Below are 17144 nucleotides of genomic sequence, written 5' to 3' on the forward strand. Positions count from 1 at the left end.
ATATTGTGATTATTGGGATTGCTATGATTTATACATAGTGCGCCTTTAGCGCTTTGTAGTACGCGTGTTCGCGTTGTATTTATCTGTGTATCTGCCTTGGTTGTGCTGTGTTTGCAGTCGAACTACCCCGCTGCCTCCTGGGGTGTGCGCAAGGTCGTTCTCTACAGAGACGAAGGTGTTTGAGCGCTTTCTGCGTGATCGAGCGTTCGGCGGTCAGCGCTTTCCCCGGTTACTGGGAGGTGCGCGCTGACTCCCGAACGCCGGTTGCCCACAACGCGGGTATTCTCATTGTGACGCTTCTTCTGGCATTACCCAAAACTCACCAGTACCGCGCCAGCCTCAGACGGGCTTGATTCATTGAAATTGAGCGGGGAGGCCTTCCTGATCGGCCGAGAGCGCTGGGGCACTTAGTTTCACTTTCCCTCACCAGGTTTCGACGTGCGTAGCCCAATTGGGCTGGTTTTTGGTAAGATTGGGCTCCGCACGTCACTACTGCTCGGTTTTAGGTCGTTTTATCACCATTCCAGCTACGATAGTTTGCAGAGCAGAACTACTACGCCTCTTGGCTGCAAAAACTTTCAGGGCCTGGAGGGAGCACACCTCCTGTGTACTTTTTGACAGCTTTTGCCCCATCTACGCCCTAAGGGCTGCAAGAGCACTGCTGAGGAGCCAGGTACCGGTGATTAGACTGTGCTGTGGGTTGGCTCCCCCCTTACTCCTCTCCAAATAATTTTTACTTCATGAATAGGTCCATTTATAAATTTGGTACCTCCATGGAGGAGTGGGTTACTTACGAGGAGGATGATTCTGTTCAGCAGGAAGAAGTCCCTAATGCTTCCATTGAAGATAATATTGTTGAGGCCCTGGACGCCTCTGTCCAGGATTCCGTCAACAAAGGCCCTGGAGAAGACAGTTCCAGGAACTGTACAATTAGCGCTGGCAACTGCGTTAAAGCCTATCACTAAACAATTGGAACAGTTTGCCAAGCGCCATGGTCTTTCTAAACGTGCAGCCCCTAATAAGGACGGAGCTCCCTCTTCCGATTGTCGCTCTCAGGCTTGGCCTCATTCCTACTCCTTGTCCTCCTTGCCTGCTCCTGAACCCCACAAGTCCAAGGACACTGACACGGACACTACGTCCACTAGTACCCCTGATGAATCTCCCCCAAAGAAGAAGACTAGGAAGTCAAAAAACGTGGAGCTTGCAACTCCTGTCTCCACTCCTTTTACTTTCAACCCAGCAGAAATTGTGCATCCCAGGTCGTCAGATTGGCTCCCGCCGCCGGAGGTTGCCGCCTATCTTCATGACAACCTCCGTAAAAGTTTCGATAAGGAGGTGAGAAATAGACTTCGGTCTGAGTGCCCTAGACCGGACATCTCCGACAAGGTCGCAGAGACTCCTGATATTGACTCTAGTATGCTGACCTTCTTGAAAAAGTTCGCAAAATATCCGAAAAAGGACATTGACCGCGCGTGGAGAGGGTGTCAGGATAAACTCCTTGATGTTGTCGGACCCCTAGCCAAGATCTTAGAGATGGCATTGGAGGCGCAGGAAAACAGGTGCCGCGATGGATCCGCATATTCTGGCAGGATGGACCCAGAGGACAATATGCCTCTTGGGCAATGCTAATTGTGCAATTTCCACGGAGAGACTTAAGTCTCTCCTTATGAGGATGGGCTCCAACCTTACTGAGCTAGCAGCGGCGGAGCCTGGTCCTCTAGCAGACGGAAATTTGTTTGGAGAACGTTTTGTGAAGGACGTAGCCAAGTATGTGGGTACCTTCACAGCGCTCGACAAAGCCCAGTCAGGAATAAAAAGAGTTTAAGCTGGTGTTTTTAACAGGGTCGGACGAGGCCGGGGATGCTCGTTTGGCCGCCAGTCATTGTAAGGCCCCCAGAGAGGTGATTTGGCAGAGGTGATTGGGAATCTACTCGAGGGGGAACGTTTTATCCGACCAGGCAGTGTTTCAACAAACGACGTTTTAACAGAGGAAACTACCATGGTGGTTTCCAGCCAGCAGAATCTTCAGGCGAGTGCTCCGGATACTTCCCCTCTTCCTCTAGGGGGTCGTATGCGGCACTTCTTTCACAAATGGGCTCAATTGTCTCAAGACGCTTGGGTGTTAGAAACTGTTCAAGGTTTTCATCTTGATTTCTTTCAGGTTCCCTATCAATTCCGACCTCCCAGACAGCTGTCTTTTTCCCCAAACAGAATGCGATTTTATAGATTCAGAAATCAAAGAATTGCTGCAGAAACATGCAATAGCACGTTGCGACGAGGGCCCTCGTGGTTTCTGCAGCAATATTTTTCTGGTTCAGAAGAAGGGCGGTGATTACAGGTTGGTACTCAATTTGAAGGATTTCAATCACTATATGGTCTACAAGCATTTCAAGATTGAGGGTATCCATCTCTTAGCGGACCTTCTAAAACAAGGGGACTGGATGGTTTGTCTGGACCTGAAGGACGCCTACTTATCTGTCCCGATCTTTCCTCCTCATCGGAGGTTTCTGCAGTTCCAGTAGAGAGACCGGTGATACGAATATTTGGTCCTTCCTTTCGGTCTTTCTTCTGCTCCATGGTGTTTCACCAAGGTGTTGAAACCAGTGGTAGCCTACCTCAGAGAGTAAAGGGTTCGTATGATAATATATTTAGACGATCTCTTGATAATGGCACAAACGCCGGAAATGGCGACAACATCTGCGCATGACCATTGCTATGCTGCAGAACCTTGGGTTTGTGGTCAACGAAACCAAATCAGTGTTACACCCTGTTCAACATGTAGACTTTCTGGGGTTTGTCATAAACTCACAGTCAGCACAATTGAGTCTTTCCCGTTCCAAATTGAGCAACGTTCAGAAGGAACTTCGCAACCTGTTGTCCAAATAGGTAGTCTCGTTGAGAGCGATCGCCAGGATAGTGGGTCTCCTGGCATCGTCCATTCAGGCGATTTTCCCAGGGCCTCTCCATTGTCGAGCTCTTCAGAGGTTAAAGATTCAACATCTGCAGAAGGGCCTCTCATACACGGACCTAGTTCCTCTGTCAGGAGCTTCAGTGGTGGCTCAGCCACGTGGATGCCTGGAACGGTCGGGCCATTTTCGGCTCAATTCCAGAAGTAGTCATAGAGTCCGACACCAGTCGTTGGGGCTGGGGAACTCGCTGCGAAAATATTTCCACAGGAGGACGTTGGTCTCTTCAGGAGCTAGAGCTCCATATCAATTGCTCTTTCGCCATCAAGACACTCTCGCCCAAAAAGATCTCATGTTGCATCCTTTTGAGGATGGACATCTCGGCGGTTCGCTTTATCAATAAAATGAGAGGTACAAGATTCCCCATGTTAGTAGAGATAGCGAAGGATTTTTGGCACCAGATATCAGTCATATATTCGGGGACAATCAAACGTGGTGGCAGACTGGCACTCACGCTACCTCCGAGACTACAGCGATTGGCAACTCCAACCTCAGGTAGTTCAGTGGTTACAGGCGGTCTGGGGTCCTTGCCAGATCGACCTCCTTGCGTCCAGATTGAATCGGCAGATGCCTCAGTTTTTCAGATGGAGACCGGATCCGTTAGCCCTAGCAACGGATGCTTTCACTCAGAACTGGGTTCAGTTTCTAAATTGCGCCTTACCCCGTTCATATTTATTCCACGGGTGAATTCACAGATATTGCGCTAAGGAGCGGAGGTGATCTTAGTGACCCCCCTGTGGAAGTCGCAGCCTTGGTTCCCGAGCCAGCTGGAAGTCAGTTGCGACTTCCCCCAGGAAGATTCCAGAATCCCCGACGATGCTCCAGGGCCCTCATGGAGAGACGCACCCGTTGGTAATGACGGGGCGCCTGTCCCTGATGGCCTGGAGACATTTCGGCAACGTTGGCAAATGCCAGGATTTTCGGAACAGACTTCTGCCTTTAATCAATCAAGCTTGGGCTCCTTCCACCAGAAAGCGACATTTCTCAGCGTGGAAATTCTGGGTGCGTGGAACACGTGGGGGCGGGATTATCCTGCGTTGTGAACTTCCTTTCCATGAAAGCCTCAGAGGGTTTGGCATACCGGTCAGTTAATAATTTCCGCTCCGCGATTTCGGCGGGTCATTCTCAAATTGAAAGTAAACCTGTGGGTATGAATCCACTTGTTTGTAAACTTCGAAAGGGTATTCGAATAGCGAACCCTCCTAAACCTAAATATTCCTCCTTATGAGACGTCTCTCGTGTTCTTTCCCTGTTCAACCTTTGGCCCCCAAATGATACATTGACAAGGAAACAACTCTCGGCCAAGTGGGAAATGCTGTTATGTCTTGCGGCATGTAGGCGGTCTTCGGATGTCAAGGCCTTGGACATTACAGGTAGAGTATTTACTCCGGAAGGGGTTTCCTTTAATATTACCGCCAGAACTAAAACTATGTCTAGAACTGTTGTTTATAATGTGTTTCCCAGCAATGTTAAACTTTGTGTGGTACAGTGCCTTAACTTAAGGCTTATGAGGAATGTACGAGGCCTTTACGGCCCTCAGGTGTTACGCAATTATTGATTGCTCTGCAGAAACCATTCAAACCTGTTACTGCGGCTACTATAGTTAGATGGTTTAAAATATGTGATGAAGGAAACAGGTATTGATACTCGGGTGTTTAGGGCACATTCTGTAAGAGGGGCCTTGGCCTCTAAGAGTTTCATGGTACGATCTACTATTCAGGACATTATGCATTCAGCTGATTGGTCCTCAGAATCTACTTCTAAGCAGTTTTACCACAAACCAGTGGGTGATATTTCCTCTGTAGTGTTTCAAGAGCGTTAAACTAGCATAATATGAAGCCTCCGCTCCTGTAATAGAATAAAAAATTAGCTAGCTATCGCGCCAAGAATTTTCAATTCTAAAAAGGACACGGAGGCGAGGATTATCCCACCCGGTTTATTACATGTTTTGTAATATTTGCCCACCCATGTTTATAGTCTGTATTTGAAGATGTTACGGGCATTCTTTCTCATTCTTCCAGGTTCTGAGAAGTAGATGGACTGAATATGTTTCCTGTTGAAGGAATTCTTTCCAGTTGGTTGTTCTTCCACTTTGGAGACAGTTTATGTTGGACTTCAGTTATTTATGGACTTATGTTCGAAGCAAAGAAAGAGGACGATATCAGGTCTCCTGGCTCTTATGGGCTATTGCAGGAAGTGATGTGGTGTTTGCATCATGGGAAATGTAGTTTTGTTTTTATATACAAAGATTTCATTGGCTGCTGTGTGTAGCATTAAAATGAAATAAGCATAATCCTCGCCTCCGTGTCATTAATAGAATTGAAAATTGTTGGCGCGATAGCTAGCTAATTTTTTATACCCCGTTTGATTCATTTCTACACACACTGTACTGTACCTGTTCTCTCCCTCTCGTCCACCTGGCTGTGCTGAAGCCTGCTGACTGATTGGGAGGGGGATACAAAGTGAGAGGAAGGAGCTGGGAAATCAACAATGAGAGAGAAACCCGCGCAGCGCCCGTCAGCGCTCAATGTATGTCAAGAATTATTAAACAAGCAGGGGGGGGGGGTGCATGGGACAGAACAGGCGCCCTGTGAGAATTGTGCGCGCTGTCATCCTGATAGTTATGTGAATTTGAGGCCCCCACACTTTAAACAGTTTGTGTACTTGCAAGTGAGAAATACTACAACTCCCAGAATGCACTGCTTTATTAAATCAAAGCCTATGACTGGAAAGAACAAGCTCGACGAGTTGTTTGTTGCTAGCCTTAGGGCTGCTGTTTCTCAAAGACCGGCAGGAGTGGGGCCAAGACCTCCTGATCTGGCTGTCTGTGCAGTAGTCATGTGAATCTGCATCCGGTCCACTTGACTGGCCCTACCCGTTACATCGGCGCCACAATTTGACCCAATCACACACCCCTTAATAGGAGTGAAGTAAAGGATCTAAAGTAATTGGGGCACCTCTACATTAAATATAAAGATAAACACAACCACCCTCATCAGGACGGGAAAATATTAATTACTAATTGTAACAACATATCACGAATACCAAAAGCGCAGCAGAATATGGCAGCGCATTACTCACGCCTCGAGGAGAAGAATTCTCCCATTGAAACCAACCCATCGAACTACTAATTAATTAAGAGACGTCTCTCACTTGTTTCACGAAAAATATATCACTGGAATGTCAGAGAACGCAATCATCCTCTAAGAATTCAAGTAGCGTTAAAGCTGCATATTTAAAACCGCACACTGAATCCCGCACTTGTTAGGAAGTTTTCTAGTTGCCCGTGGTTGCGTGCAGGATAGAGTAGTACCTTTGCAGTACCTGGGAAAATAATCCTCAAAACGTTGTAGGGCACTTGTAAGGAGTACAGGGACAATGTAGGGGAACCATACACAGCCTCGTAAACATTTTTCAAATATTCACAGCTTTGAATATTTTCATTGTATGCAAATCTCGGAAAAGGAACCACACAGCACTGACAGATAAATCTCTCTGACATTATGCATTTTCCACGTCTTGCTCTGCGTGGGAATATGTGGCGTGGGTTAGTGCTGCATGCGCCAAAGTGAATAAAAACAAATTTTATTTGAATAGCGCTTCATGCGTCTAAAACATGTTTTCCGGGCATTGTTACACATCGCCGCTCAGATGTAGAGCTGCCTGTTGCCTTTTAGCTGCACTTAGATGGCAACCTCGGAGATGGTTTAAAAACTTTGGAGTGCACATCAATTCTTTTCTTGCTCTGCTCAGTCAGTCACTTCACTTAAAAGATTAGTGCTACTCACTCAAGAGCGGGAGTAGGAAATTCAGGGCTAAGAGGCAGTATGAGGACGCATTACGAGTCCTATCAAGGAAAGTGCGGTTGAAATGTACTCTAATTGCCATAGTGTGCAAAGCATAAGGAGCTCGTTTGACAAAGTAAACCGGCTATTCTTCTGTAAGACGAAAACAGAGCGACGAGCACCCCTGTTTCCGTAAAGGCACACACGAGCCTGATGAAAAAAAAAAAAATGAAGAAAAAAAAAAAAAAAAGAAGAAGAGGTGGAAAAGAGACGCGCACAGCGAGAGTGTTATGTCCACTAGTGTGTCCCTGCGAGGACACCATGTGCGCCCCCGGTCATTGTCCCCTATGTGACACCGTCCTGCTTGCGTCCTCACCAGCAGGCAACGCCACCTGAGAAGTGACAGTCGACAGCTGATGACGCAACGTGCTGCATTTTTTCCTGAACTCCGCTTGCGGAGCCTGTGCTGGTGAATTTTGGAATAAAGAACTTGTTCAACCTTCACAAGTCTACTAGTGAGTTCTTAAAGTGGCGACGATCGCCAGCACCGGAACCCAGCCTCATTCCAAATAACAAAATCCCATTTTAAGTGGAAACTACAGCAGCGGAAAAAAAAAAGGAACTAATGGGATGAAGGAAACTACAGTAAAGAAAATTGGAAGAGTACATGAATCGTCAAGACAGGTTCGTGAAATGAAAATATAAGAGCTGTTTTATATAAATATTGACTGAAATTTTAAAAGAATTTAAAAATAAAATAAAAAGGTTGTATTATTGAGCACTTGACTCAACGTAGGTGTAAAACTTCACATTTGATGAAAATAAACATGAGAGATTAAATGTACTTCATACAACAAATAAATACAAGTAATAAAGGCTCAACGGAAAACAACGCCTTTCAACTGTCAGCTGGAGCACACGTCATTTAGCAAGCAGTCTACGAGGTGACGCATGACGCAACAAGGAATTCAACAGAAAATAAGAACTAGCAGTCTAGCTTTCATGACGTTTGCGCAGCGCCATATTGGAATGAGTTAAACCTACTAACTTAAGGAACTTCAATAACGGCAACTCCGGACAGCAGTCTGTGAGGACTTCGAGCGCAACCGAGCACAGAACAAGAGCTAACAGAGAAAAAGATACGGAACAGGGCACACATACCACACGTGGCCGCGCATGTGTAAATACTTTAAAGACTAAATTTTGAAAGAAATTGAGCACAGTAGTAGTGCACAAATAACTATTAGAGTATATAACCTTGGACATTATAATTAACTGTGTAATCACATAACTTTCAGCAATAAATATACATTGTCAATATATTAGACACACTGGGTAGAACTGTTTAACCACATTACACAAGCATGGCATCTGGATACTTATGGAACCAGTCACCACCACAAGCATTTCTACCAGGCATGGGAGAACCAGTAATAAAGTGGGAAGAATGGAGAGAGTACTTTGAAAATTATATCTCACAATTTGAGAATGACTTTGAGTTTTCCCCCAAAAAGAAATTAAAACTTTTGTTGCACTGTTTAGGAGCTGGAGGCATAAAAGTCTACAACAAGATAAACAAAAAGGCCAGGGGTGATAGTGAGGATAACGTTTATGCCAATGATGATCTAAATTCGTATTACAAACCTACCGTGTGCGCAGGTGTTGACAGGTACACATTTTTCCACAGAAAGCAGAGAAAGGAAGAGTCTGAAGACGACTATGTGTCTGCACTCAAGGAATCAGCACTGAACTGTCGCTTTGGCACCCTGCATGACGAATTTATAAGAGATCAGGAGAGTACCCTTTGCAAAAACATTATTGATATAGCTAGAAAAGCTGAATTAACTGGACGCTGCACCAAGGCTGTCATTTCTGAATCCAAAGAATAGAAGGAAGAAGGAACTGTGAACAGAGTGACACAATCTAAGACACAAAAATGGAGCAACCAGAAAAGAAAAAATCAACATACAACAGAGAAATGAGAAAAAGTGCTGCTACAGGTGCGGAAACAACTCGCATTGGGCTGATGACAAAAAATGCACAGCAAGAGGTGTAAAATGCACTTTTTGTGGCATGACTGGCCATTTCCAAAAGGTGTGCCACAGGAGGAATACAAGATCAGTACGACTAGTACATGATGATGATACTGACAACATTGAGTCACAAGATGAGGAAGATATAAGCATGTGTGTACTCCGTATAGAAGACGAACAAGTCAATGATGTCAGTGAAAATACGGTTATCAAGACCAAAAAAACCTGTGTGTGATATGACTATAGGTGGAGTAAAAAAATCAGCATTGTCGCCGATTCAGGATCCCCATATACTATTGTCAATAGAAAAATCTGTGAAGAAAAATTTTCAGCAAGCATCGGTAAACATTTAGATAAAGCAGACATTAACATCAAATCATTCACAGGTGAACAAATAGATGTTTGTGGGTTCAGAAGGCTCAAATTCAGTTACAAGGGAAGAGAGTCTGATGGAAAACTATATGTATTCGCTGTTGGTCCATCCGTGTTAGGATGGATGGACCAAGGACATTTGGGAATCATTCTTGACCCAAGCAAGAAAGAACCTGTTCTTGTTGTACAAGGGGAAGACGACTATGGTCAAGCTCCAGTGAAAAAGTATAACAACGTGTTTAATGGCAAGATTGGTGCCTTGAAAGGTCATCAACATAAGATCCAAGTTAAAGCACATGCTAACCCCATCGAGCATAGTCAGAAATCTCCCATTTTCGATCAGGGAAGAAGTAAAAAAAACAACTAGAGAAACTACTAGAAGAAGGCATCATAGAACCGGTGGAGGCATCTGAGTGGATTGCACCATTAGTCGTGGCGAAATGCCTCAATGGTAGCTTGAGACTGTGAAGCGACTTACGCGACCTGAACAGTAATATAGTGGTCGAACAGTTTCCCTTACCTAAAATAAACGAAATGTTAGCAACAACCAAAGGAGTTAAGTGGTTTTCCACCATTGACTTAAAAAAGCAGCATACCACCAGGTGCCACTCCATCGGGACAGTAAAAGACTGACTACCTTCATTATTCCCTTTGGGTGCTATCAGTTCACCAGAGTCCCATTCAGCCTAGCCTCTGCAGCCGCAATGTTTCAGAGACTGATGAGCAACATCTTCAAAGGAGTGAGTGGAATATTGTTGTTCCAAGATGACATTCTTGTAATGGGGAAACCAAGAGAGGAACACGATAGGAAAGTTGAAAAAGTGCTTAAAATTTTAGATTCCAAATGGCTTACTGCAGAACATAAAAAATGCTAATACGCACGTAATGCTGTAAACTATCTAGGCCACGAAATCAACGGCGAAGGAATCAGCCCCAAGCAGGACCTACTACAAGTCATCAGGGACTCGCCTGTACCTAACAACAAGGACGAGCTGAGGTCCTTCCTGGGCCTAGTGGAGTTTTATGCTAAGTTTATAAAAAACTTTAAGCAAAACCTATGAGATGAGGCAACTATTGAAAATGAAGAACAAATTTGAGTGGAGCGAGGTGTGTCAGAACGCATTCATCTCCCTAAAAAAGGAAATGTGCGAGTCAATGCCATTGCAAGGACTTGACCCTTTACTCAAAAGCACAATCACTACTGATGCAAGTTCAAAGGGACTGGGTGCGGTTCTAACACAAAAAGACAGTAAAGGAATTGACAGCACAATTGCATTTGCATCACGTTCTCTGATGCAAACTGAAGAGAAATTTTCAGTAATTAAACGCGAAGCATTAGCGTGCGTATGGGCACTAGAACATTTCCGTCAATTTGTTTGGGTAAACAAGGTCACCCTGTCTACTGATCACAAGCCCCTCAACTAAAGTGTTCACTACAACAGGTTTGTATGCAGCATCACCCAGGTTAGCACATTTGTCCGTACGGTTGTTTGATTACAACTACACCATCCACTATGTCCCTGGTGTAAATAATGTAGTAGCGGATTTTCTTAGCAGAATGCCAGTCAAAAGTACAGAGCTGAATATATTGACAGAATGCGAGGAAACATGTATTGCTAGCGTTAATGAAAATTTCCAAGGAATTTCCAGGAATTAATTGCTCTCAGAGCTGTAAAAGGACACTGACCTACGCAAGTAATTTGACATGTTACAAAAAGGGGTGGGCATCCAAAAACACAACAAGCATTAGAAATGCAATCGGGCTCGGATTTATTTGAGTTTGAGCTAATGGCATTGTAAATGCCAATGTCTTTTTGCCATGTGTTATGGAGTGTGTGCATGTGGTGTGTAGTGGAAGTATGTTGGTTGAATTGTAATTTTACCAATGGTGGCATGCTGTGCTTTATATGAATATGTTTAAAAGTAAAGTGTACCATACTGCGATTGCTTGGTGGAAAAGTGCGCTGCCGGCTGGAGGTGTGTGTGCCTGGTGGAAGGGTGCACTGACGGCTGGTGGGTGTGTGCTTGGTAAAAGCGTGCACAGATGGATGATGGTTGTTGGTGTTTGTGCATGGTGAAAGCATTCATTGACGGCTGGGGGTGTGTTGTGTGTGTTGTTTTCTGTGTGCTGGTGAGTGTGTGGTGGTGAGTCTGTGGGGGTGAGCCTGGGGAGTGAGTGTGGTGGTGAGTGTGTTGTGTTGAGTGGTGACAAGTGTGTGGTGTTGAGAGACTGAGGTGTGTGGTTTGTGTGTGCGTTATGTGTGTGTGGTGTATGTGCGTGTGGTGTTTTCTGCACACTCACACACTGCCCCTACACATTCACACACTGCTCACCCGCACACTCCCAATGTCACCCTGCATAGTCACACACTGTTTACCCTGCACACTCATTCTGCACACTCACACAATGTGCACTCTACTGTCAAACTGCACTCTCAAACTGCACTCTCAAACTGCACTCTCATTCTGCACTCTCATTCTGCACTCTCATTCTGCACTCTCATTCTGCACTCTCATTCTGCACTCTCATTCTGCACTCTCATTCTGCACTCTCATTCTGCACTCTCATTCTGCACTCTCATTCTGCACTCTCATTCTGCACTCTCATTCTGCACTCTCATTCTGCACTCTCATTCTGCACTCTCAACTCTCAATCTGCACTCTCAACTCTCAATCTGCACTCTCAACTCTCAATCTGCACTCTCAACTCTCAATCTGCACTCTCAAACTGCAGTCTCAACTCTCAAACTGCATTCTGCACTCTCAAACTGCACTCTGATTCTGCACTCTGATTCCCACTTCACGTGCCTTTTCAAAATTCAGCAGCAAGAACTTGTGCACTTGTGTTTGGGATTGGAATTGTGAAAGGCGGGTGGGAGTTCCGTATTGTGTAGGAAAAGCTCTTGGGTGTAATCGAATGTCACAAAAACAATAATTGTTCTCGAAAACCAATGCTGCATTAAAAAAATAGAATGTGAAGCAGTACTGAAAGAAATAGTAATTCAATAGCCTTAATTAAGTTACTATGCACTCAACTGCGTCTTGACAAAAAGTTATGAACAAAATTTAAAAAACTGTTAACATTTTTTTTTAACGATAGTCGCTGGATCGGATAAAAAAAACAGAAAAACATCAGCAGAATGGAAAGGCATGGAAAAAAAGAGGGTCTGGAGGGTTGGTTGTTAGTATTAAATGTCAACAGAAGTCCACACAACGAACTTTCCACTGCACGGCTCTGGTCTGTACATAGCTCATAAGAAAACATTAATATGCAATGAATAAAGGAAGGAAGGAAGCAACATCAGACAGTTAGACGTCACAGAAATTCTTCTGAGAACGTTTGGGAAAAACATTTGCATCTATTCAAGAAGACTCGTGCAATGAGTTTGTGTGTAGAAGGCGCGTGGTTGTTTTTTTGGACCCACTAACAAAATACAATTTTCCTGTGATGACTAAAACACGAGTTAGGTGATGCCTAATAAAAGGCATGACATTATTACAAGTTGTGAAATGAATTCTCCTTTCTACAGCCCATGACAGAACGTCAGACTCTTGTTCTTGAACTAATGAAGCCCTTTCCCGGCCTGGCATGCAGCAGCTGCGCGCTGAGCGCTGCTGAATGGTGAATGCGCCCGGCCATCTGGATTCACTTACGGAGGCACCCTGACAGCTCCTAATTATAATTAATGTACTTCTTTGCGCGCACACGCACGAAAAATGCTACACATGCCCAACGAAAACGAGATTTAGCCTATCACTTCAAGGCTATTAAAAAGACACCACAGCGAAGACGAATCACTGGCCAGATGACATAACACACTAAGGAATGTGTCTCGCCAAAGCCCTAGAGATACTTTTTTTTCCTCTTTAACATTAGGAGCTCGAAACTCCTCCCACTTCGTGGGCGTAGGCCGAGCCCTAAAAAGGGGTGGGCATCCAAAAACACACTCGACCCACTAAGACATTTTTTCGAGGTAAAAGACGAATTAACATACGAAAAGGGTTTGTCGTTAAGGTGTGGCAGAGCAGTTCCCCCTGTTACGTTAAGAAAGAGAGTAATGAGCTTATGACATGAGGGACACTTGGGAATCGTTAAAACTAGAGCAGGGTAAAAAAATCTACTGGTGGCCGGGAATAGGTACCGCAGTAGAGCGGTTGGTAAGAGATTGCAACATGTGCATTAAGGCTGACAAGACAAGTCACGCTAAGACCTCCTCATCATCCCATCACATGCCCATCCATGCCATGGGAAAGGATTGCTGTAGACATTATGGGATCAGTCCTGGAACGTGATGAACAATGGTACATAGTTGTCATCATTGATTACTTTACCAAGTGGCCTGAACTCAAGTTTCTAACAAAACCTGATGCAAAGAACATTGTAGATTTCCTTGATGGCGCGTTCATTAGGGAAGGACTACCAAAGCATATTGTCAGCGACAATGGTCCACAGTTTATGTCCGAAGCTTTCAGAGCATACACAGAAAGAAACTAAATTGAGCACAAGACGACCTCTGTCTACCACGTGGCAGGTAACGGTGCAGTGGAAAGGTTTAATAGAGTCCTTAAGGGGATCATCCAACTAGCAAACAGTAATGGACTATGTTGGAGACGAGAAATACTTAAGACTTTGTGGGCCTACCGCGTCACCCCTAATGACACAACAGGTCACAGCCAATTCATACTCATGCGGGGTAGAACTCCCCTCACAAAAGACAATGTTGGTTGGTCCAGAGCTGCAAAAAGAGTTCACTGGTCAGTCCAAGTAAGGAAGAAAGTAAGCCTGGCACAAACCAAATACAAGGACCATTATGATCTTAAACATGGTTGCAAACCAGTGCAACTCAAGGCAGGAGACACCGTCAAGGTTAAGAGGAGTGGGCACATGGGCAAAACAAGTTCTCAACACCTTTGACTGTGCGTAAGGTATACTGCAATTCAGCCTTACTGAGCGATGGCAGAGTGTGGCACCTTTCGGTGTACAGACATACACTTGAGGAACCATCTGAAACTACTCAAGGGGCATCCTGTCACGAACCACCCAGTAGGAAAAAACGGCAGACCATTGTCTATTTCCTCAGACTGCGAGTCTGAACTGGAACCAACTACATCTGGAAAAGCCTCCACCAGCATATCAGGCCCCCAGCCAGCGAACGACGTGCAGCTTGTCCCCTGAAATGTCAACACGGGTAGAGTCAGCAGACAGCTGCCTGCTATTCCTGAGGTGTCTGGTGCACCCCCAACATGCACCACCAGAGTTGGTAGAAGAGTGCTACCTCCAGCCAGACTTTCTGATTACATATGTGAATAGTTAATTGTTTTGTTTCAACCTTTCGCTGTACGCTTGTTCCTTCCTTTCTCTCTCTTTTTCTCTCTCTCTCCCAATCTCTCTCACTCTCTCTTCCTCTGTGCTGTCGGGGGAAGATGTGTTATGTCCACTAGTGTGTCCCTGAGAGGACACTGTATGCGCCCCGGGTCCTTGTCCCCTCTGTGACACCGTCCTGCTTGCGTCCTCACCAGCTGGCAACGCCACCTGAGAAGTGACAGTTAACAGCTGATGCCGCGACGTGTTGCATTTTTCCTGAGCTCCGCTTGCGGAGCGTGTGCAGGTGAATTTTGGAATAAAGAACTCGTTTAACCTTCACAAGTCTACTAGTGAGTTCTTAACAGAGAGACAGATAAAACGGGGAGGGGTGTTGAAGCGCGAGCAAGACAGAGCGAGGCGCGCGCGCTTGGGCAAGTGAGAGGGAAAGCCAGATGGCTACTCTGCTCGTAACTGTGCCACCCAAAAAGCTGTTGTCGGCTTTTTAAAGCCCACTCACTAAATGTCTCGTCAGAGCAGCGCATGCGCTGGCTCAGACGAAACCTAAAAAGGACAACGTAATATAGACTGCCACCACTTGTGCCATAGTACATCACATAATATGCATTTTCTTGCCACACAATAAGTCCTCTCTGACGCTAAATTCTAGTGTTTTTTATTAGCTTACAAAAACGTGAATCTCGTGCTAAAGTTGCCCATAGTCATTGATATGCATGATACAGAATTTCTAAAAGAAACATGACTCAACATCTCTTCTTCCTAGAACAATCACAATCTTTGTTTAGATGATATTAAACAATTTACGATTAAGCATATCTTGTCATTAAACGAATCTTATGACACTTGCATATAGTATTTTTTTGCCTAGAATCGCCACTTACCACACTTCTCGTTTTTAGGCTGCCAACAACCGTCATGCAAACCTCTGCGATGGCTAAACTGCGAGTTTCCTTAATTCCATTTGCTTCACGAAGCCACCCAGACGTTTCGTGCACCACTAAGGAGGCAGGGGGCAAAGGGCAACTGCCACCCCAGTGCCACACAACCTCCCATACAACCTTAGAGGCTGAAGCTTTCCTCTACGGACCATTATAATCGTGCAATTAGAACCCATACTGGCTCAAAACCCAAAGGGACGGCCCAGTTACCTAATGGGCCAAAGTAAAAGTGCTATGAGAAGTCCCTCAAGTATGGGCTTGAATACACACGCCCCTTCTCCAACATCAGCCCTCATTCCCCCTCCATCCACAGGCCTTTACCCGGCCTCATTGATCATCACTGGACCCATGGCGGCCTGAACACTACTGATGGCAGCTTTTCTGACCAACAGACTGAACCCTCTCCAGCCCTTGACCGCCAGCCAGGAACCTGAAGCCAGACACCCACTAATAATCCCTCCATATCACCGCTTCTTCTGGCCCAAAAGCTCCACTTCACTTTCTCCTTCACGGGCCCTTTACACCTTACCCACCCCCGAAAGTAGAGATCTTCTACCCGCATCCTCTCCCTCCGGCTCCCCCGCTCTCTTTCCTCCAATGACCTCGCGCTCCCGCCTCCTGCGCCAATCACACGCACGGGCCGGTGTCACCTTGGCCAATCAGAGCCCACCCCGCCGCAAACACCCCTTGGAAAGGCTGACCGTCACTAACCACTCTTGCTGCTTTCTTCTTCTTCCCGAAGGCCCGTATCCCCACGCCACCCCGTCTCCGCTGCTTCTCGGGAAACTCAGCTAGGTACCGGACAGTGAAGAGAAAGAAACAAAATGGCGGTAGCTATAGCCCCGCCCCCTTGCTGCCTATCATGAGTCCCTCCCAGGCCATCAGCCCGCCCGCAGAGGGCATACTGCGCAAGTGCAAACAGTCATGTTGAGTACAGTCATGGACATAGAAGAAAGACCACTTATGAAAAGGACGAACAAAGGAAGTAAAAATGAAAATAAGACGCGGAGAGTCGAAATGAACGCAGAAGAAAGCCACATTAAAAAATGGTTAACAAGAATATGAATGCAGAATTCTATCAAGACCGGAGGCTCCGGTTATGTTTCTCTCTCTCTACTGCTTAAAATTACCAGCAGCCAAATAAAAAATACAAGTGTAAAAGATGAAATCTCCCATTAACATCGAGACAATAATCAGTATGTGATGTTGGTGATAGCCCCTAAATGAGGTGCAGACACTGTGTGGGGCAAAGAAAATTATATATTATTATAATTCACACAAGAGAGCACCGGGAACACGTCCAGAGCGCTTGCCAATCGGCACTTAATGCGCATCCAAGATGGCCGCTGCGCTCTATGTCATCGCGTATCCCGCGACGACTAGAGCCAACGCTACTTATCTCCCTTCTTTATATAACAGTTACAAACCATAAGTCTTTCTCTCGGGTCATAGTTATTTCACTTCACCCAGTTCATAGTCTCTGTATTTGGCAGGCCTTACTACAGTTCTCCCTGTCCTCGTACGTCTTACCGAAGTGGAGGCGAAACTCTCAGAGTTGCTCTCTGCCTGGCTCACCAGTCTCCTTCCAACTCCTTTAGGACTCTCTCCGCGGCCTGACCCGTGTCTTCTTCATATGTTCTCCCACGACTGGATTGTCTCCTTCCTCATGCTCAACTCTTCTTCTTCCTTCGTCTCCTGGGTCATCTTCTCTTCCGCTCGTTAACTCG

At 45.5% G+C, this 17144-nt stretch overlaps 1 protein-coding gene across 2 annotated transcripts in view; it reads right to left on the reverse strand.

The window, feature by feature from the left end:
• The window catches only part of NFYC (nuclear transcription factor Y subunit gamma), a 246035-nt gene extending 229759 nt beyond the window's left edge, over positions 1-16276 (reverse strand). Inside the window, exon 1 of one of the 2 annotated variants that reach the window (XM_078681098.1) lies at positions 16129-16276. The gene's annotated coding sequence lies outside the window, so the exon portion shown is untranslated. Of the gene's footprint in view, positions 1-15360; positions 15978-16128 lie in introns of those variants that run through there. The other variant, XM_078681100.1, reaches the window with a different exon arrangement.
• Between the last annotated feature and the right edge of the window lie 868 nt (positions 16277-17144).

This window comes from Lissotriton helveticus, chromosome 3_1 (assembly GCF_964261635.1).
Source record: "Lissotriton helveticus chromosome 3_1, aLisHel1.1, whole genome shotgun sequence".
In the NCBI taxonomy this organism is placed as follows: domain Eukaryota; kingdom Metazoa; phylum Chordata; class Amphibia; order Caudata; family Salamandridae; genus Lissotriton; species Lissotriton helveticus.